The sequence below is a fragment of the Pteropus alecto genome, unplaced genomic scaffold, assembly GCF_000325575.1.
Source record: "Pteropus alecto unplaced genomic scaffold, ASM32557v1 scaffold100, whole genome shotgun sequence".
Classification (NCBI taxonomy): domain Eukaryota; kingdom Metazoa; phylum Chordata; class Mammalia; order Chiroptera; family Pteropodidae; genus Pteropus; species Pteropus alecto.
The window spans coordinates 1,663,308-1,685,261 of NW_006430723.1; the positions used below are offsets into that span (position 1 = coordinate 1,663,308).

The 21,954-nt window shown below is 41.1% G+C and overlaps 1 protein-coding gene across 1 annotated transcript in view; it reads right to left on the minus strand.

Moving 5' to 3' along the window:
• TACR1 (tachykinin receptor 1) overlaps positions 1 to 21,954 on the minus strand; it is a 140,570-nt gene that overhangs the window by 66,654 nt on the left and 51,962 nt on the right. The gene's annotated exons all lie outside the window — the stretch shown is intronic.

The window sequence follows — 21,954 nt, forward strand, 5'->3', positions numbered from 1 at the left end:
AGACACTGCAAATCAAAAGCCAGAGTACATGACACCTCCTTGAAGGAAGGGGGAGGGGAAAGCAGAGAGAACAACCATTTAGTGCCTGGAGCCTGAATCTCCATCTCCTGACACCTGGGACCAGGCACTTAATGCATGTGTCTATGTGTTTGAATTTGCGTGCAGCCTCTGAGGTGCAGCAGATCTTTAAGGAATAATAAACATTTTAATCAGCATTTCATATCCATTATAATCACATCAATTCTGCCTCCATTTGAAAAGACATTCTTTTGTGTATTTTTCTTGCAACATTTATGGATTCATCCCTTAAAATGTGCATGCTTTTTTTTTTTCAGAGAAGGAATTATGTCTTATATGAATATTATCTGAAAAAAACCTCAGAATCGCACATTTGAATCTCTGATATGCAGGTATTCCTGGCTTCCATGGGACAAAATGGTCAATGGACACCAGAAAGGAGCAGTTAGCCGCACAGCTGCCAGCTGCCTCTGCAGAATCCCACATAAATCTTTTCCTACACTCTTTGGACTCCTAGAGTCTCTAGGCCAGAACTGGGGCCAGGGTGACAAGCAATTTCATTCCGTATGCATTCAATTTATTCACACTGGACACCTGCTGCATGCAGAACACAGCGTTTCCTTCTGGACACTGAGCTTCTAATTTCTCCAAAGAGAATAGGCACATAAATAAGCAGCCCTAGCATGACAGTAGAATCCATGACCTCCAGTGGTAATCCGATAAGTACCTTAGAGCCTTTAGGAGGCTGCAGAGGTAATCAAGCCTTGGAACAGCAGGTGGATCATTGCAGGAGAGTAGGAGGTGTGCAGAGCTGGGTTTGGGGCGAACCTGCTGAGTATCCGGCTTGGAAGGCAGGAAGCATTCAGAGCATCCTTCCCTTCTCTGGACTTCTTGTCCAGGAAGCTTGATGGCTCAGTTTTCACGAAGGCTTTCTCCTTTTAGAATCCAACACTTTAGAATACCTTTCCTACATTTCTTGCTAGGAATTTAGACTTTCCTTCTCTGGTTTCTAAGAGCAAGGCCACTGAAGGTGTTCAGTGTATGGAGGCTGGATATCAGGATGCCTCAGATTAGCCTTTTACATATATCATCAGATCTGATGATAACCTCCAGGAAGGAAACCCCAGGATCTTGTCCTTCTGCCTATTTTTTTTCAAAATGAGTAGGTGATCTTGAAGTCAAGAGATAAAGCTGAATTAGGAAGAGACTTGAAAAAGATATTGTGGTGGCGCTGAGTAGTAATTTGTAAATCTCTGGGTAAGTTTCCCTGGTTGAGTTGGCAGCCATACAACCTATGACTCAACTGCCAAAAGGTCAAAACAACTCTTAAGATGCTGTGAATCAAGTATTGTCTGTCTTCTTTAGGTTACTCCAAGGGGCCACAGCTACTTCCAAGGGAGGTCCTGTATACTATAGACTTGATGACCTGTCATCCCTTGGGTGGCCTCCGGAAAAGTACTCTGAGAAGTCTTGACTTTCCTCCTGGATCTGCCTCTTTCTTGCTGTCTGACAACAATAAAGCATCAATTTCTTCTTCAGTCATGGGGTTGTGATGGATGGGGAACCTCAAAATTAGAGTCAACAGAGGTAGACTTGTGCACCCACTATCTTTGTCCTCTTTCCAATGTGGCGTAGGGCTAGACCTGGATGATCATGGCCAGAGTCTCTGAGTGTTTGCATTAAAATTGTAGGATTGCTTATTGGATCCTTTCCCATGGGCAAAATCTTTACTCTTCACAGCTGGACTCGCAGCCATGAAGATGCCTTTCCTCTTCAGCACCACCCGGGCTGCTGCTCTCACTGCGGCTGTGCATTCTCAGGCTTCTCGGGAAATTAAAGAGGATGCACAGGGGAGGATGTGGTAATTACATTGCCCCTTTTAAGTATTATCTCAAATGCAATATTTTAATTTGCTTTTAACTCAGGATAAGTGCTCAATCTTAAATAAACGTACCCTGATACCCATCCCTGTGCCCAAGTTGGTGATACACCATTTGGAATCTAATGCGACTGGAGCTAAAGGGGGATTGCAACAGTATATTGGTGCTGAAGCTCCAAATGGGTGGCAGAAAGCCATATTTTATCTTTACTGCAAAAAACTGCAATTTGGGAGCCCATTTCAGTTAACTCTCTGCCGTTATTCAAGTGTAGGAGCCATTTCAGTGACAGATGGAAGTATTATCCACATAAAGCCAGAGAGAGTAAAAAAGATTAGTTTTAAAAAGTATATATATTTTTATTTGTTCAAAATACAGCCATTTATAAATTTCCTTTCTTTTTTCTTTCTTCTTCTCTCTCTTGCGATTCTTACTTCTGGGGCTTGTGCGACGTGCTTCTTTCTTATTTACCCCAAAGCTAGTACCATTTGGATACCTCATCTGCAGATGGAAGCATATTTTCTTTTCTACTGCCTATTCCTGGCTTGGGTTCCATTAACGTACATTAATATATATTCGTAACCACCCTGAACAATTATTGCTTATTAGATTATAAGTTATCACGGAGCAAGTGCTGTAAGCCCAAGGAAAATACACTCAATAAATATTTATCGACTGCACTGTGCTCATGGGACTAGGAGGCGGTCAATGAAACATCTTTCTAGTTTGCGCATTAATCATCAGGCTGCCGGAGACAGGGGTCCGGAGGCTGTGTGAGATGTGGATTACATTCTCCACTTCCGGTCGTTCCAGTCCCGCGGAGGGCCATTGGCTCTGATTTGAATTTTATGTGGCCTCCCCGCTGAAAAACCCAAGGTGCTGTCTTCCTCATGCATGATTATGCTTTATAAAAAGAACTCTCCATAAAGTCCCTTGAATTTGGCAAAATGTAAGTCTGCACAGTGTTTCAAAAGGCAGAGTGAAACAACCTTGCTGTGAAAAAGAATCTCAATCTTTTGACAAGTGCGGTACCCTCGTAACTTCCTCCTGTACCAGCCCTTCTGGTACAGAAGGCGCCTTTCTTCCACCGGAGATCCGTCGCAGCCTGCCCTTCTTACACAGTCTTTCCCTTCCAGTTCCAGTCCCCACTCTCTCTTATCCCCACTCATTTTTTCCTGTGTTGGTTCAAGTCTCCTTCAAAGAATCACGTTTCTGAATTCAAATGACCAGGAGTGGTGATAGCTGAGATCATGGCCACTATGTTCTAGTTTAAGGGTAGATATATATATTTTTTTTTTTTCTGTAAAGTGATAGCGAATATTTTAAGCTTTGTGGCCCATACGGTTTCTGTTGTAACACTCAGCTCTGTCTTTATAGTGTGAAAGCAGTCACAGACAAGGCAACTATTGGGCATGACTGTGTGCCAATAAAATGTTATTTTCAAAAACAGGTGGTAGGCTGAACTTGGCCCTATTTGACACACAGGTATCCAAGACTGAAGCTCACTGAGTGGATAAATCTTACAGCCCACAAGCAGTCAGTAAGGTGGTCAGCTGCCTCTTGTTGGAATATAGTTGTTGCTCAGCCTGGAATGTTTTTCCTCCTGTTTCCACCAGGCTGGTTCCTATTTATTTTCATGGCTTGGCCCAGTCATCATGTCTTTGTGGCTGGGTTCAATGCCCTGCCTTTACTGATGTGAAGATCTCTAACCTTGTGCTGACTACACTTCACTTTATTTATCTATTTGCATATCTATTTATTCTTCTATCTTTATGGCTCACAGATACTTTGAGGATGGTAGTTGATTTGACTTATTCACGCTGATATCCTTGGCCTCCCTCAGCCTAGGATGTAGTGAAAACTTGATGAAAGCTTAATTGAATAAATAAATATGCAAATTTATCGGCACATAGCAGGGCTCCATAAATGGTTTTTGAATGAAAATAAATGCAGTAGGAGAAATGCATATGCATAACTTTATTCCTTCTAGTCTGAACATGTGTCAAGACTATTATGTAAGAATAATTATTGCTCAGTGGTTTCTGTTATACAGACAGCCAGGATCATCCTATAGGAGGGAACTTACTGGACCTGGGTTGTCAGAATTTCCTAACTTTTGAGATTAAACCCTGAAATAAATTCTCAGCAAGTATTAGTTGACTAACTTATGCATTGACCAGGATGTTGGGAACTCTGCAGAATTCAGTCTTTCTGGTATCATTCTCTGGCTCTTCCTCTGAACAAAATGTTGCTCCATCCTTTCCCCTCCCACTTCTCACTCCCTACTCCCTTCTTTGTCAGGGAGCACAGTCTTTCTACCTGAGATCACTAACATTCCATTAGTCAGTGTTTTCTTCCAGGACACTTATTTAATCTTCAAAATCTAGAGACCTCATTTAGCCAGATCACTTGACCAGCAACTTTGTCTATTCGACTAAGCTCAAGCTCACAAAACTATAACCAAAGAGGCCAACAGAGGTAATTGAATATTTGCACACTACCAAAGCATTTTTGGTAATAGCAGAGCCCCTCACTGCTATGTTATCCACAATTTTATAAAGCACAAGTTTGAGCTCCAAGCCCAATGCAGATTCATAGCATTGTCAGTGGACTCATTAAAAAAAGTGCCAGCTGACAGCAAGGGCACAGTCAATAAGACTATAAGAAGTGGATGCAAAGACAGATGGAACCAAGAGCCTGCGACAATTTAGAATGAACTGAAGGAGGGGATGTAACTGACCGTTGTCCAAGCTGGTCTGCCCCCACACATATGATTAAAGAAGAACCCATGTGGTTTAAAGATGATTCAGATATAGACTCTCCAGGATAAATCTTACAGCCCACAAGCAGTCAGTAAGGTGGTCAGCTGCCTCTTGTCAGAATATAGTCAGAAATATTCATAACTCTTCATAATTTCCAAGATCTAGAAATAATCCAAATTTCCATAAATATGCAACTGGGTAAACAAAATATGGTATATTCATACAATGGTATATGGAATGACAGTAAAAAGAATAAACTACGAACACACACATCCAACAATATGGATATCAAAGAACGTTATGTTGAGTTGAAAAAACCAGACAAGAAAACAATGCGTATTAGTGATTCTTCTTACATGGAGTTCTAGAACAGGCAAACCTAATTTGTGATGATAGCAAACAGAACCCCAATTACTTAGGGTGGGGCAGAGATTGAGTAGGAGTGGGCATGAAGGAGTTTCTTGGGGGGATAGAAATATTTTGTATTTTATAAGGGCACAGGTAACTTGAATGGTATGCTTTCATGAAATCTCGTTGAACTTATACTGAGGTACAGTGCATTTCACTGTAGGTAAATTATACCTAAAAAACACCCTGAACCCTGATGACTCAGCCTTTAGAACAGAAAAATATACCAATGATCTAATGATCTCCTGTTTTTTTTCTGTCAACTGAGGTGTGTTATAAGAAAAGTCTATGATTCAGTTGCTGTGAAAAATATCAAGGAAAAGCTTGTAGCCATTCTAAACACCATCTAGAAATGGTTAAAGATAGCTAACATGATAGATTTGCCATCAAATGAATCTTAGATGTGTGGAGCCAAACTAAGTATTGTTACACCCGAGTGTTTCTGTCAGCAGAGGTGGGCCAGATTTGGGCGAGCAGACAGTTACCATTGAGAAGCACCAACACCTGGAGTATCAGTCAGCTGATCTTGAGAAGTCAATGATTCGCGATAGAAATCCAACCCCTTGGTGGTGGGCCTGGGGGTGGGGCTACCTGGGGTGGAGCAAGAGGACAGAACATGCGTCTTTTCTAACTGAGAAGAGAAATGATGGCAAGTCCACAGAGCGATGTAAGGTAGGAGAAATAATACACCTTTACCTCCCCAGCCTGAAGGCTCTTACTAAGGACTGATTAAAGCCACTTACTAGCTTGGCAGACCTCTAACCACTGATTCCTCCTGTCAAGAGTCTTCATACTTGCATTTGAGACACCGGTCCTGAGCCTGTGCTAGTATGCATGGGACAGACACACACGGCAATAACTGTCTCCTGGATCACAGGATGATGCCACTTACAAACTCTAGTCCTCTATAACATTCCCATTGTTGGCACTTGGAACTAAAGCTCAAAGTATAATGACACATGAGAAACTCAGGTGTATAGAGATTTGATTTGGGAAATGGTGATGGGGCCACTTTAGCTCCAGTGGCAGAGTCAAAAGCAAATTGCAGAGAGAAGTTTAGAATGTAACTTCTTTGAGATTTTAATTACTAACAAGGGGGAAAAAAAAAGAATTGCATCGATTGAACTTTACGGTTTTAGTGGCAACTTAACAATGAAAGGAAGGTCACATTTAGGGCATGGTCAGCACTGTGCATTTTGGCCTTGCTGTCATAAATAACCCTCTGGTCAGCTAGGTAGGAAAATGTAATTGGCCATCATTGGCAATGGGGTGAATTTTCATCTTATCGTGCAGTGTGGCCTCGATACTAAGTTAATTAATGTTTTCTTCTGACCAATTCTGAACTTTGCGTGAACAATACCAAAGATGTATTTCTTGTAGGGCTGAAATGCCCATTTCATCAGGCCTAGTGGGCTATATAGAGATCGCCACGTTCTCACACAAGTGTGTTTAGAATTTTCCTGATTCTCTGCCATCCACTTCCCCAGAGTGACAAGCATGTTTTCAGATGGCCATGGGCTTGACTGTTACTCTCAGTAAGCAGAAAATGTAAAGCAGGGGCACCTGAGACAGAAGGGTGGGGATTTGGGACAATGGCATGTTCCTGCCTCCCCCTCCTCATGGCAGTCTCTCCTCCCTCGCAGGTCTCCTTCATTCAATCCATCAAGGCAGGATCCATGGGCTGGCACCGGAGTGAGGTGAGTGAGGCATTCGCTGTTAGGGCTGCACAAGTGCAGTGTTGAATCTTGCCTTTGTTGAAAATTTTGATATTTAGCTCAGCATAGATTTTTTGAATTAATTTTGATATTTTAAAATATTATATTAAAATATTATTTGTCTTGATTGCCAAATTTTTTGTACCCTCTTAAGTTTTGCACCCCAGCTGAGCGCCTAACTTGCTTTACCTTAATCCTGGCTCTGGTCATATTTCCCACTCAAGTACACCAGGGGGACAGTCACTGATAAAATGAGGTGTGCTTGGACTCAGGTAGTGGTGAAACTATTATTGGAGGATGCTGGCCTTGTCAAGCATCTGGTTACCAGTTAGTTATGCTGTGTCCTCTTCCTGCAGCCTTGCAATGCCCCAGATCACCAGACCATGGCAGGTCTGGTGGGAAGCCTGGAAAATAATCACTAACAGGAGCAGGATGGAAGCTGAGCAATCCTGCTATAGAGAGTATAGAGTAATTTGGGCACTCTTGCTATGGTGATTTTGCCTTTTATTGTCCAGTGCAAATCCACACTATCTACTTGATTGATAGATTGATTGATAGTGTTTTCTTTGTTAACAATACTTTGACAGCAATAAGTTAACAATACTTTGACAGCAATAAGTTTCTTTGTTAACAATACTTTGACAGCAATAAACAAAAGTGTATGTTTAACAAAAAATTAAGGACTAGATTTCTACTTTTCATGAAAGTTAATGATGGATGTATAACCTGCATAAAGGGATTTTAGCCATTTACCTTCTATTTGAACATGTATAAACCAGAAGACACAAATCTACTGAAGAAGCGGCAACATCTATGCCAAAAAGTTAGTAGTTATTTTAAGAGTGGGTCCAAAGACGTTGATTTAACATATGCAATGCAAAGGATGTGTTTGCCCAACATCCTATGACGCATGACTTTTCACTTAGATGAAATGACTGTTCTAAATTAATTTCACTTTTTTTCAGTTCCAATATTTCTTGTGCACAAACAAAAGTTCAAGTGATAGCTATTAATATGTTGGCTCAGTTAGCAGAAGAAGAACTTGGCAAATAGCTAAATGATTCTAATTTTATATCAGTGTCATCAGATTTTTCAAATAGGAAATCAGTTAATTCCAATAATGGTTCAGTTCTTTTTTATTCCAAGTCACAGTTTCAAAGTTGTTGGAAGGTGAAACAACTGACATCGTTGTGACTCTTACCATTTTAAACTCCAATAGTGAAGATAAATTGCTTTGTTTTGGCACTAATATGAATACAATGTGGTAAAAATAATGTCCTTACTAAATTAAGAAGCCTATGGAACAGGAATGTACTTGGAATAGGTTGTGACACCTGTAATTTGCCACTGTGTCCAAACAAGTCGTGATATTTTACCAATTGAAATAGAGGCTATAGTTGTTGAAATTTATAAAATGTTTTGCAGTACAGAATATTGAGATAAATTTTTTTAGTGATAAAGTTGATGGTAAATAAAAAAATATACTTCAGTAGGATTTTACAAGTGTTTGAGACTTTGACAAACTGTTCTGTGAATTCACTGAAATAATAGTGATAAACATTTTGTAACTGAGTACTATAAGTTTTGGATGCATCTTGTTTTAACGTAATTGAAAACCTTTAACGAAAATGTTTTCAATGAAGTACCCCAAAATTTTAGCTTCTGAAGCTTTTAGAGACTGCAATTCTTGAATATAAATCTGGCAAACAAAAAGACATTTGAAATTTATCCTTATAAAAGCAAGAGAGAAACTGCACAAGGTAAACAATGAAAGCTTTATGGTGTGCACAATATAATTTTGAAATTCTTAAACTGCTTTTAGGAATATTTTGACTCATGGGAAAAATTGATCTTCCATTCTTTTCTTTTAGTACATAATTTATATTCAGTATCAGAATGGACTGGTATGTAATTGGGTAGGACTTCAAATTTTCAGTATTGAAATTTGGTAAAATACTAAAAAGAAACACAAAGAAAACTTATTTATCTATTAGACAACTTGGATTTGTCTCGTAATTGTGTTTTTTTGTGTATGTGTGTGTCTTTGTGTTGCATTCTGGATAATTTTTTGGATCAATCTTCCAGTTTACCGATTCTCTCTTCGCATTTTTAATCTACCACTCAATCTGTCTAGTGACTTATATTTCAACTCTTATTATTTTTCAATTTTATAATTTTGATTTGTTTATTTTTCAACATGATCAGGCATTATATTTTTCACTTGCTCCTCATATTTTCAAATTTCTGTTAACTTTCTTCACACATAATAAACATAGTTTATATTCCATGTCTCTATTAACTCTAATAGCTGAAATCTGTGAGTCAGCTTCTGCAGATTCTCACTATGATTTGTTTCATTATCTACTTCATTTTGACTGTATCCTCGTTATCTTCCTTGGAACTTTATTTGTGAGAATTCATTGATGCCTGGGTTGAAGGTGGGTTCCTTCAGAGAAGACTTGCAATAGTTTTTGCCAAGAACCTGGGAGCACTTCTAGGATGGGATCATAGTGAACTAGATTTTTTTTTAAATTAAGTTTATTGGAGTAACATTGGTTAATACCATTGTATAATTTTCAGGTGTACATTATACTTTGACATCTGTATATTCTATTGTGTGTTTACCATCCAAAATTCAGTTTCCTTCAGCTACTATATATTTTATCCCCTTTACCCAATTCACCCTTCCTCTACCCCCATATATTTGACCACCTTTAACTGTCTACCTACCCCCTCCTCCCCTACCCTGTACCCTCTGGTAACCACTAGTCTATAGTCCATGTCCATGAGTCTCTGTTTGTCCTGTTCATTTGTTGCTTTTAGGTTTATATCCCATATATGAGCGATATCATGTGATTTTCAACCTTTTCTGTCTGGCTTATTTCACTTAGCATGATTATCTCGAGGTCCATTCATGTTGTCACAAATAGCAGTATTTCATCTCTTCTTATAGCTGAGTAATATTCCATTGTATATATGTACATCATATACAAATGTATTTTCAATCATCTTCTTTATCCAATCATCTATTGTAAAACACTTCGCTTGCTTCCATGTCCCGGCCACTGTGAATAATGCTGCTATGAACATTGGTGTGCAAATATCTTTTTGGATATGGGTTTTCAAGTCTTTGGGGTGAATACTCAGTAGTAGGATTGCTGTTTCATATGGTAAATCAATTCTTAGTTTTTTGAGGAAACTACATACTGTTTTCCATAAGGGCTGTACCAATTTTCAGTCCCACCAGCAGTGTATGAGGGTTCCTTTTTCTCTGCATCCTCTCCAACATTTATTACTTGTCCTGTTGATTATAGCTATTCTAACAGATGTGAGATGGTATCTCATTGTGGTTTTGATTTGCATTTCCCTAATAGCAAAGTTGAGCATCTTTTCATATATTTTTTGGCCATTCGTATGTCTTCTTGGGAGAAATGTCTGTTCAAGCCCTCTGCTCAGTTTTTAATTGGATTTTTTTTTATTGTTATTCAGTTGTATGAGTTCTTTGTATATTTTTTAATATTAGGCCCTTATCGGAGGCGTTGCTTGCAAATATATTTTCCCATTTGGATGGTTGTCTTTTTACTTGTTGATGGTTTCTTTTGCTGAGCAGAAGCTTTTTAGTTTGATGTAGTCCCATTCATTTATTTTTGCTTTTACTTCCCTTGCCTTTGAGGTCAAATTCATAAAATCCTCTTTAATTTTGGTGTGTGATGGTAGACAATAGTCTAGTTTCCTTCTTTTGCAGGCGGCCTCCCAATTTTCCCAGCACCATTTATTGACGAGGCTTTCCTTTCTCCACAGTATGTTTTTGGCTTTTTTGTTGAAAATTATTTGCCCGTATAAATATGGGTTTACTTCTGAACTCTCGATTCTGTTCCACTGGTCCATGTGTCTGTTTTGCTGCCTATACCATGCCATTTTGATTACTGTCACTTTGCTGTATAATTTAAAGTTGGGCAGAGTGATGCCTGCAGCCTCGTTCTTTTTTTCTCAGGATGGCTTTGGTAATTCGGGGACTTTGGTGCTTCCATACAAATCTTTTGGTGAACTAGATTTTTGAATGTGGTTTTTTTAGACCAAGAAACTGATATGAATCTGGCCTGCATACCCATGTGAGGGCTTCTTTTCTGTTGCAAACTTTCAGGAGAGATTTTTTTTTTCTGTTGATTCAACACTAAGGTTCGAGATGGATAATTTCTTTGCAGTCCCTGGCAGGGTAGGCATTTGTTTCTAGTTCTTTTTCACACTGAGTGTATAACCCTTTGCTTCTCAACTGTAAGAGAATGTATCCCACTAGACAACCACATCGGACAGGTTCTAGGCTTTTTATCTTGTCCCTGCAGCCTGTGAGTCAAAGTCAAGTTGACTGTCCTTAGGAAAAAACCGAGCTTCAACTGCTCTGTCCAATACTTTGAAATCCTGTCTTCATTTAAATTTTGACCTGAGTATTCCCTACTTTTTTGCGAGATAATTCATTCAATAAGGTTTTGTTGTTGTTATTTGTTTGTTTTTGTTTTTGTTTTGTTTTGTTTTGGTGTGATATCTTATCTAGAATTTTTTAGTTAATTTCAAGAACATCAACTAGGATATCTAGTCTTCCTTTTTGCTGAGAGCCGAAGTTCTGTTGTCTTATTTTTCTTTTTTCTTTTTATTGTCTAATTTTTTGGAGTAAAAATTCAAATAACACAGGAGGAAATAAAGGGAAAACCTATTTCTCACTTCTATTCCAGATGAGAAAAACATAGCTAACACATTGAACGCTCAGGAAGTGCCAGGCTCCCCTCTATGTGCTTTCTGCATATTAACTCATTTATCTTTCATCAGCTCTTTGAGTTCGGCTACTATTATGACCCCCATTTTCTAGATGAGGAAATTGAGGCTCAGAGAAATTAACTCATCTAGCAAGTGGTGGGCTGGGTTTAAATGTGACAGTCTGGCTTTGGAGAGTTTGCGTTGCCTTTTTTTCCACCCTGCCTTTGTTTTGCTTTTAATCAGACTCTCCAGGACTCTCACAACCACAGCAATGGGTGCAACCTTCTTTTGTCTGCACATGCAAATCTATATACTTTTTCCTGCATTGCTTTTTATTTCTTCATTAATTCAATAAGCATTATTTGACCCCCTTCTATGTATCAGGTCACAGCTCAGTCTAGTTATGTTTTGAAGGAGTAGTCTGTCTAGTGGGGGTGGCACACACTTCCTTGATAATAAAGCATGCACAGCTTCATTAGAGCTACAGTCTGTCAGAAGCATGGAGCAGACAGGAGGCCATTCAAGCCTGCCTGGGCTGGGAAGTTTCTCGGTGGGAGTGATATTTAAATTTGACCTTGAAGAATGACTTGGCATGTACATCTATGGAAACTGGTGTGCCACATAATTTCTAAAAAATGACAACAACATATAAAAGGTCTGGGGACCTGAAAAGAAATGTTTATAATTGATATTTATAATGTTTATAAAAAAATGTTTATAAAAGATGACAATAACATAAAAAAGGTTTGGGGACCTGAAAAGAAATTGTTTATAATTACATCTAACATTTTATTAGATGCTTATCAGTAAAAATCAAGTCCTGCATCTTCTATTCTTTTGAATCCCATGGCACCTGACGAGACCCAACATAGCCCTTAGTGATGACCTGCTAATTGATTTAATGCTCCCTTGATTAAGCAAGAAGATGCTGGCCTCTGAGTTTGCTCCCTCTAGATGCTGATGAAAAAATAAAGAAGAGGATTGAGTGAGGAAGGACACAGTCTTGTGGCCTCTGCTGGTAAAAGTGCCCAGAGATGATGTTAGGGAACATGTGAAGGATGCTGGGACCAGGGCTGCCAAACAGAACGAGAGCCTGAGAGAGAGAAACATACTTTCCAGAAAGTAAACACTCCCCAGGCCTGTATTTATAGACCACCCTGTGGCCTATCTGGTTGGTGATGTAGGGCTGTCTCAGTCTGCCTTCCCCCTCACTGGAGCCCCTCCTGTCTGAGTTATAACTTTCCTTCTCCCATGAAACTCCCGGCACAGAACACACCTCTTTCTCCCTGCCCCTTGTTCTTACTTAGTGTTTTTTCAATGACTTACTCTCTTGAAGTGATTTCTCAGAGTCTCATTTTTCTCCTTGTAAAGAAAGACAGGCATTATTTACTGGGTAGTGATGGTTAACTGCGATAATGTGAGAAGGGAACAGACAGAGCCTGATGCACAGTAGGCACAGGACATGTGGTCAGTCTCTCCTCGCATCTTTTTAAAAAGTTATTTATTTATTTTTTTGTTTTTAGTGGTGACATTTGTTAATGAAATCCAATAAGTTTCAGCTGTACACTTTAACAATCAGGCATATACATATTTATACTGTGTTCACCTCCCATAGTTAGATTTCTTTCTGTCACCACATATTTGCCTCCCTTTACCCCGTCTACCTCCCCGCTCCCTTCATCCCCTACCGTCTGGTAACCACTAATCTATAGTCCATGTCCATGAGTCTCTATTTGTTTGTCCTGTTCATTTGTTGCTTTTAGGTCTATATTCCACATATAAGTGATATCATGTGATTTTCAACTTTTTCTGTCTGGCTTATTTCGCTTAGCATGATTATCTTGAGGTCCATCCATGTCCCTTGCATCTTTGTAATGCTTCATGCCCAAAGGCACCATGGTGTCTTTTCAGAGACTCAGTGCTTAGCTTAAACTTAGGTCCCCAGGGCACCAGTTGCCTATACTGCTTAAACTGTAAGCACGACAGGCTGGATCCAGGGCCAGGCGCCCAAAGAAACTCAAACAGCAAAAGGCCAATGAAGCAGTGGCGTCAGCTTAATTGTTGTTGTCAAGAATTGAAGTACTGAATTTACAACTTAAATAGTATTTCACGGGAAAAAATAAATTGGAGCAGTAGTTTTCATCCCCACAGTCCCCATGTGTGAATTCCACTGAGACATTTAAGGATGATAATTGCTAAAACATGGTGTCACAAGCTGGCAAAGGGACACTAAAATTTGGCCAGCTACACATTAGACCTCCTCTAGGGTTTGCTGGAATGAATTGCCACCCTGCAGAGGAACCTCAATACCCAGCTTCCAGGAAGGAGGAGCCTGATTTACCCTCTCCTGCCTCCCTCATGACGTTCCCCTCCGTTTGGTATCCTGTTTCACTGTCTTTTTTATAAATCTCATTTCTGAGGATGGTTGCTAGAGACTCACCCAGAACTTTGCGACACCAGGAACTAGTGGGGTGTTGTCCAAGGACAAAGCACACAGGTTGGGAAGGGGGGTGCTGCACGGGAGGAGCAAAGCACCTCCCCAGGCAAGAAGGAAGCGCATGGGGAGGGTGGGGATTGGTGGGACATGAGCTTTGTGGGAAGCGCCCAGGTATGTCAGCCGACATGGCACAGCCCAGTCTTCTCAAGCTGCCAGAGCCCTCTGTGCAGCCTGCTCTCTGGCCTGCCTTCTTGCCCTGTACAGTCATTGCTCCTGCAGGAGATGGGGACCTGAAGGCTTGGCTCCCTCTTCTTCATTTTTATAACAGCCCACAGCAGAGGACACATCAAATTTGTGCTTATTGGAATAGTGCAACAACAACAAAAACTCCTCTGCCAATGAAGCAGAAGGAACTGAATCCTAGTTTTGTTTTGTTTTTTCTGCCACCAGCTGGTATGAGCTTTTGGCAAATCATCTCTCTGAGTCTTGGTTTCCTCATTGGTAAACAATTTCTGTAGATGTTCTATAAAGTCTGAATATGAGTTTTGCTGTGAGTCTCAGCCCTGAAGGTAGAGCTGGGCCACTTCTCTCAGCTCCAGTGAGGCCTGTCCCTTCCCTGATCCCTGCCCCATATTACAGAACCTCTCAGCCAGCATCTCTCAAAGTCCCTTTCATACCATCAGAAGTGGTTAAATTTATAACAGGCACTCTAACTTTTCCATCTCATGCGATTATTAAGAAGATCAAATAAGGCAAAAATTAAGGACTTGTAATGATTATATAAGGCATCGTTAGGGAGACTCACCAACAGACATTCAGGCCCAAGAAAGACAGGAAGAAGTATAACTCAACGAGGTATCTTGTGTCACAGTCAGAGCTTTAAAAGACCAAAGACCAACTGGGGTGGATGCTGACAGGGACGAATGGCTTGCCACATATCTGTGCTGCCCACATCTGATAGGCAGGGACCTCAACAGATACGGTTGAGGTTGTCCCAACTTGCTATTTGGTCCCTTAGGAGAAATCGTTAGATCGACTGTATACTAGAAGCAACTTGGACCAAAGACTGGGGTGAGTGTGTCTGTGTTCCATTTGCTGATGGCGCATGAGACCTCAGTGACTATGCAGGCTATTAGGATGCGGGAGGGGTTAAAGGTTGTTCGTTCCAATCCCTTCACTAGACGCATGAGGCTCAGAGAGGTGGGAAGAACAATCAAAGTCAAGTTTAAGTCCAAGTTGTGCTTAAAGCTAGTGGTGGCTCCAGAATTTTTATATTGAAAGGGCTAAGGAAAAAAATCAGTTTGAGGGGAAGAGGATGGGCTGTTTTGAAGCTGCTTTTGTGTAAGACTTTACATAAGATTTGGAAGTGTCAACAGTTTATATAGAAGATAGTAGGAAAAGCTGTTGTGGTTAAGAGAGAACTAAAGCCACTCTCTGGTACCGACACAGCTTGGTGCCTAAGGACTCTGTCTCCTGCTCCTCTCCACTAGATGTGGCCATCTGAACATTTGCGGGTGAAGCTGGGAGAGGGCAGGTCTTTCTGCGTCTATGCAGCTCCAAGCCCATTCTCTGGTCCTAGGCTGCTCCAGCCCCGCCCCTGCCAGGGTCACAGGGAAGCAATGGAGGAGCTGAGTTAGGTCCAGCCTTGGCAAGGGATGTTTACAATAGAGAGACACCTGCACTTTCATTCCATGCCCAGATTCAGAAGATCAGGAAAGTGATTTCTAGCAATAAACTCATTCATACCAACCGCTATTACTAAAAAGCAATGTGGAGAGCTGACAGAATCATTACGATGGGATTTTACTACTACTAATAATTGCAAACAGAAAAGATGACACTTTATGTCCAGTTTTACAGTGCCCAGGGTGAGGGCAGGAAAGAGCTCTCTCCCACTGCATGCTGAAGGGCTCTGACCTTCTAAGGCCTTTTCTTTGCCTAGGTAACAGGTGTCACAAACAGATTAAAGACCTATGTTTGAATAGCTTCGATTTCTCTGTTTCCGTTTCGTGGCTACCCAATTGGAGCTGAGGTCTCTCCTCCCAACATTCCCTCCCTTCCTTTTCTTTTCTTTTCTCTTCTCTTCTCTTCTCTTTTCCCTTTCCTTTCTCTTTCTCTTTCTTTTTCTTTCTTTCTTTCTTTCTTTCTTTCTTTCTTTCTTTCTTTCTTTCTTTCTTTCTTTTCTTCAGCAGGCTTTCTCTAGGTGATATTCCTTGAGATACTTTGTAGGTGACCTTCCCACATTTTTGTCTATCATCCACATGCCAATGACTCAATTAATTTTTCCAGCTTTGAGTCCTCCTACAGTTCTCAACTTATTTGGCTATTTACTCTGAGTGACCACATGTCCCCTTGGGTGACTGGCCAACTGACAAAGATGGCCATGGGCCACTTCCAGAGCTATTGTCTTAAAAGGTTCTGAGTGGTTTATATTCCAAGTGGCTCCTGGAATCTCACTGTAGCCCTGTCACTGAGCCAACAGATTTGACATGGTTTCTTCTTCTTCTCCTTTTTTTTTTTTTTTAACATCATGTGGTCAACATGTATAAAGGTTTTCTGATATCAGGTAATATGCAGAAAATTACTTCTCCATCCTCAAGCCTTTCCCATTTCATCCCTACCTCTCTCAGGCTCATCTTTAAGGCAGGGTTGGTAATGATATGGGGACGAGAGATAGGTTGGGGCCCAGGAAAGAAGTGGAAGAGCCTATTAAAACATCTGGAATAGTAATGGTTTGATGACTTCTAATAGCATCAACATGTCTTTGCAGTCAAGACTAATCCAGTTACAATTGTTTATGCCTGGGTATCCATTGGGCCAGCAACCATCTCCTTCTCCTCTGGGAAAGCAGTGCCCCCCTTAGATTCTCTGAGCACAGTGCCTTTTGTATCAGATATCCAATTCACCATCCTCTAGGATATGATACCAAATCACTGTCTAGAACAGAGCCAGATGGCATCCATTACAACCTCTGTTCTCCTTCTCTTCCTTAGTTACAAAGCCTTAATTTGAGTCAGGTAAGTTCTCACCAAAGAGATGTCAAGTGGAAAGTCGTATAAGAATTCCAAGAGGGCGAGCACCTTTCTCCCTTCTCCCTTCATCCTTTCTGCTGCCTAGAATTTGGATGCAATGATTAGAACCTCAGCAGTCACTTTAGACCAAGAGGCGATCTGAGAACAGAAGCCACATGGGAGGGAACAGAAAGATAGAAGGACCCAGATATCTGATGGCTACTTGGAGCCACCATACTTGTCTTCCTGTGGCCACTGGCTTTTAAGTAAATCTAGCATTTGCATGTCTCTGGTATTCTTAAATGTCAACCTGCCTCCCTCTGGAATTGTCTTAAGTAATGGGATAAACCCTCGTGTTCTTAAAACATAGCAGTCAGGTCTCAGGTACTCCCATTTGATTTGAATCTTAACGAAAATAAAATTTAGTACTTGTAAGTGGATACCCTAAGTAATGGGACCTAAAATATGGCATTAGATTATTGGAGAAAAGGAAGGCAGATATTAAGGGCTCAGCGAGTGCAGGTTGGAAACTTGGTGACCTTTGTTATGCAGTGGTGACATATTTGGTCAATACATGTCCTGCTGCACTTTGGAAGCCAGATCTCAAGCCGCTAGAGCCTGATGCATTAGGGCCAATGGTATTTATGGGCTCCTTTTTTTTGCTGTTTTCGTTAAGTCCTTCAAGAGCAATGAACTCAGGCTAGAGCCAGAGAGGCTGCACATAGAAATGGGAGCAAATACCACTTTGCCATGAGAGGCTTGTAATTTGGAGTATTGCTGGGTTGAAAAGTGCAACTCCTCTCGGACCTAAGTGTAGTAATTATAAGTGATGACTGTCCTGCCCTAGTAAGGTGGTGAGTTCAAGTCTTAGCCTGGATACCAATCCCATGCACCATGTTGGTATTTTGGGGGAACCGGGTCTTCCTGTGGCCATTCACTTTTCCAGCATTTGGATATCTCTGACATCCTTAGGATGTCAAACAACACATCTCATGTCTTTACAGAGCTTAATAGCAAGGCCAAACTTTCTAATAGGAAGAACAACTATTTTAGTCCACCCCTAGAGTTATTTAACATTAATATTTATAAAGTAGTATTTCTATAAACAGAATCCTAGCTATGTAGGTAGAGTAGTCACACATGGCGCTACCTCCGATTCTCTTCCTCCTCTAGGTCTAGGAGAAAAACATTCCTTAGAGATCCAGCTGCCCATGGAGAACCTTGGCTCAAAGTGTCCTCTAGTGCTCGAGATGTTAGGGTGTCTTTGTCCTTATACTCATCTGCTTGTCCCATACCCTTAGATCTTTAATATGTTTGTTCATGATAGGATCTTTGAGATGAGACACTGAAGAATATTGAGTGTACAATGGTAGGTTTCACCAGTACTGCTCAGGACTTATGCACATCTAAGACAACTTAATAGCTTCGAATAAAATGGCTTTGACTTCAAACACCAGTGGAGAGGGGTATTGGGAAAGATAAACATATTTTTCATCACATAATTTCCTGACAACATGTGAGAAAACTGTGGCTCATGAAGCACTTACATAGTAAAGATGGGACTCTGACCCATCAGTTATGTCTGATTCTAAAACCCATGCTTTGGAAAGGGTAGGCAGAGACCTTTCCAGTTCAGAGATCCTGTGGGAAGACAGGACTGGGAATGACCCAGCCACAGACTTTAGCATAGGCAGTTATTTATTTGAACCACCCCCTACATGCCAGGTTCTGTGTGTCATGAGACAGTTCCACTTTGGGCAGAGCAATGAGTGAACAAACTCACTGAAATATCTGCTTCCTACTGATCGCTAAACCTGCCTAGCCTGAACTCTTGCCTTCTTCCCAAGGAAGGTGATCATTACTCAAGCGGAAATAGGCAGCAGGGCCGGAATAGTTCCTCGCCCATGAAGGGGTGTTCCATTTGTTGACTCAAAACCGAGAGGATATTTGAACAGACTCATCTCGAGCGGGTGGGGGTGCCACCCAGCTGAGGCGGTTGTGTTCCGATGGAGACTTGGACTGTACCACATGACTACATACTGGGGCAAACAAACTTCTGCTGGGCTGTAGTCATGTAAAAGGGTGAGAAAACCGCCTCTCCTGAACTCTGTCTCCATTGGCCACTTCTGGAGTCCTGACCCAGCACTGGATGGCAGCCTGGAAACTCACCCACTCATTCTTTCAGCCTAATATTTACTGAGTGCCTATTAGAGCCAGGTACTATGGTAGGGGCGGGAGATGCAGAAGCAGAGATTGTAAATACCATCCCTGATCTCAGGGAACTCTGGTCCTATGAGTGTAGTGGATGGTAACCAACTAAACCTACAAATAAGCATCCAATTATAGCTGTGGTAAGTGCTATGAAGAAGAAAGGTCATATGATCAAGTAACAAAGGGACCTAGACAGCCATGATAGTCAGGGAAAGGGTGTCTGAGGAAGTGATATTTGGGCTGAGACCTACAAGGTGAGTTGGATCTGGGGGTGGAGTGAGTCTACAGATGGAGAGGGAACAGCATGTTCAGAGCCCTGTGGTGGGAGAGAGACTGACATGTTCAAGGCACTGGAGCACTGGGAACGAGAGGGAGAATGGTGTGAGGTAATGATAATAGCTAATACTAGAGGGTGCTTACTTAGTGCCAGGTGCTATTTAAGGGCTTATGTGAACTTCTGTAGTTTTTCACAGCAACTCGAAGAGGTAAATGCTGTTATTTCACATATGAGGAAATGGGGCCACAGGGAGATTAAGTCATGCACCCTAGGTCATAGGCTACCAATCAGCTTGAATCTCCAGGTAGCCTGGCTCCGGAGCAGTGAGCAGGGTGAGGAGATATCTTTACAGAGTGGGAACAGAAGCCGTTGCATGTTCTTGAGGCGAGGATTGGGGTGGCCTGGTTTGTACCCTGAAGAGCCCACTCTGGCTTGCTGAACTCTGCTTGGTGTGTGACAGCTTTGGGGTCATCTCGGATTCTCTACCTTCAGTCTTCATGACCTGCTGGGGCATGTACTCATGTGGCTCTGGTAGGGATGATGCTCAGTTAGAAAACTGAAGTCCCAGCCTCTTATGTCCTTAGAGCCTCAAGAAGTACCACAGAAGGAACTGGTGGCTACAGGTCTGGATGAAGCCTCTGTAGGCATTAAAAGTCCATCCACTGTGTCTCATTGCTGCAAGGGAGAGAAGAATAAAAGGAAGGCTGTCTGTATTTTCTATGTTACTAAGACTTCCTTGACCTGGGACCAGGTGCCTTGGAGGCTGTGATAGCATTGTACTCACTGACTGGCTTCCTTACCTGTAAAGTGTTAGGTGTGGACTGCATCACCACTTCCCACACCAGGCTGGTCATCACTTATCTAAAGAATTCTCAATATGGTAGCTGAAAGAAACTGGACTTTGGATGGTAAACACACAGTAGAATATAAGATGTCAAATGATAATGTACACCTGAAAATTATATAATTGTATGAACCAATGTTACCCCAATAAACTTAAAAAAATAAAATAAAGAATTCTCAAAAAAAGTAGATACCGTTCTTCTTCTCTAGATCTATCAAATCAGAATTTCTGGGGAGAAGCCCAGAAATCAGTCTTTTTGAAGAGTTCACAGAGTGAAGTAGATCGCTTTTAAAGCCTTTTCCTATCCCTAAATAATGATTTTTGTCTTTCCTTCCATTTATCAATTACAAGGGGAGCAGAAAGAACTGTACACAGTACTAAGATACTTGATCTATTTTCTATTGCTTAATGCTCTGCCCAGCCCTTTGAGACTGGTAATATTATTCTCATCTGACAGGTGAGGAGACTTTGGCTCAGAAAGTTTACTTACTCTTCAATGCCTCACACTTAATAAACACTGGAGCCAGGACTGGAATTTGTTTCTCTAAAACGCAACTCCTTCTGCTAACCCATGGGTGGGCAAACTTTTTTTAAAAGGGATAAACAGTCCATGTTTTTGGCTTTGTGGGCCATATGGTCTTAACTGCCACGACTCAACTCTGATGTGTAGAGGGAAAGCAGTCATAGACCATGAAATGCACGTGTGTAGCTGTGTCCCAAGGAAACTGCATTTATAGGAACAAGTGGCTGGATGGATTTGAACCATTGGCCATCGTTTGCCCACCCTTGCACTAAACAGTTAAAATATTAATTTAGCCTTCTAAAGGAAAGGGAAATGAAATTAATATCTGTTTAAACAGTTAATATGGGATGCTTAACAAACTAGGCTGTTCAGGCATGATGATGCATTCTTTGTGGTTTTTATTTCCTCTAAACCGCTCCCTCACCCAGGTATTATCATCCATGTTTTACCCATAAAGAAATTGAGGCACAAAGTAAGCAAGCTATCCGCACAACATCACATGGTTAGTGAGGGATTGGGGTAGAGCAGGTGTCTGAATAGGCCTATTAGGCAGGAGCTAGGGATCTGGCAGGATTCTAGTCTGGGTGTCTGACTTCAGCGTCTGTAATTTTTCCACTAAAATGAGAGCAGCATCCATGCTTCCCTGCTGTGACAACAAGTTATCACTATGGGTCTGGTTAGCTCTGTCTGATCCGCAAGCTTTGGTGTCTTCCCTCCCTGCTCGGTAAAGCTGTTTAAGCAGTGTCTTTCCACATATTTCAGCCACACTGGCTCTCCCCATAGAGAATCAGGAACTATTGTCTATGAAATCAAATATTTCAGAGCTTTCTTTCCCCCATAAATAAATAAATTACCAGCGTTCAACATTCTGATTAACAAAGTAATCTCTTTCCTTTTGAGCTGAAGATAAGGGATTTGAGAGGCTCCATTGGGGGAGAAATAAAAACCTGAATTTTAAGTTTATTTGAGACACAGCCAAGATACTAACAAGAAACTGGACTTTGGGTGGTAAACACACAGTAGAATATAAGATGTCAAATGATAATGTACACCTGAAAATTATATAATTGTATGAACCAATGTTACCCCAATAAACTTAAAAAAATAAAATAAAGAATT